The sequence below is a fragment of the Octopus bimaculoides genome, chromosome 27, assembly GCF_001194135.2.
Source record: "Octopus bimaculoides isolate UCB-OBI-ISO-001 chromosome 27, ASM119413v2, whole genome shotgun sequence".
NCBI lineage: Eukaryota > Metazoa > Mollusca > Cephalopoda > Octopoda > Octopodidae > Octopus > Octopus bimaculoides.
The window spans coordinates 20677280-20678374 of NC_069007.1; positions in this window are offsets into that span (position 1 = coordinate 20677280).

A 1095-nucleotide genomic window follows, 5' to 3' on the forward strand; every position below is an offset into this window, starting at 1 on the left:
GTGAAACTTCAACATATGTGGCTGTTTAAGTACCGTGGTGATGGTCATAAGTGGAAAATTATTTTGAGAATAAAGTAACACTTCCTAGGCACTCCTTAACATCATTGAGGGGAACAAAAAAAAAAAGGCACTGATTAAATTTGGTCCCAATATTTTTAGCAGTGTGGAGTTCTCCCAGAGTTATTGCATTGCCATTGGCTCCTTCTCAACAGGGATTAATGGGAATGGGTTAACCAATAAATGAACCTTGGCAATTATGGGTTAAGGGGGAAAAAAAATTTTCAATTTAATACTTTTTCATAAGAAATGCTACAAACAGTACCTTTTTTTAAAACCTAGCATTGTCCATTGCTATAGAGGACATATATAATTTAATAGCACATATATAAATATATACACATGTATTTAACATGTATGCCATGTAGGAAAGAAATTACTATTTGTTTCTTAAGCTTTGGTGTAATTTTGTAAAAACCCACTTAATTTATTCAACCAAATGAAGCCCCAGTTTCAGGCAATGCAATCCCCATATACGTTCTACAGCTAAATTGTAAAAGGTGCCCGTTTTAAAAGTAATTATTATAATTGATCAATAAAGGGAGAAACTTTTGAGCCTTAAATTAATAAAGAACACCGGGGTGACTAATACACAGAATAAGATAAGACGGAAGAGACTGGCCCGGATGAAAGTGTGGAAGGAGGTTAAGAATATTGAAGAAGGAACGATAATGAAACCGCGGAAAGTGTGGGTTTGAAGCAGGGGAAGATAATGTAAAGATATAGGGATATTATCAGGGCCTTGGTATGGTCAAGGGTGATCGGGGAGGCACAAGTATTTGCACAATATTGGCTCTAAATTCTTGTTTAAAGTTAATTTGTGTAGGAAGCATTTGATTAGAATAAAACATCTAGACACACATGTACATATGAAAATATATATATATATATATATATATATATATATATACACACACACATAACGTGTGTACAATTGTGTGTACGCAATGGTTAAGTGTTTAAAATGCAAAATTAAGGGGAAGGGGTCAGAGGATTAAGTTTTTGTTTAAAAAAAATGGATATGAAAATTTTGTAAAA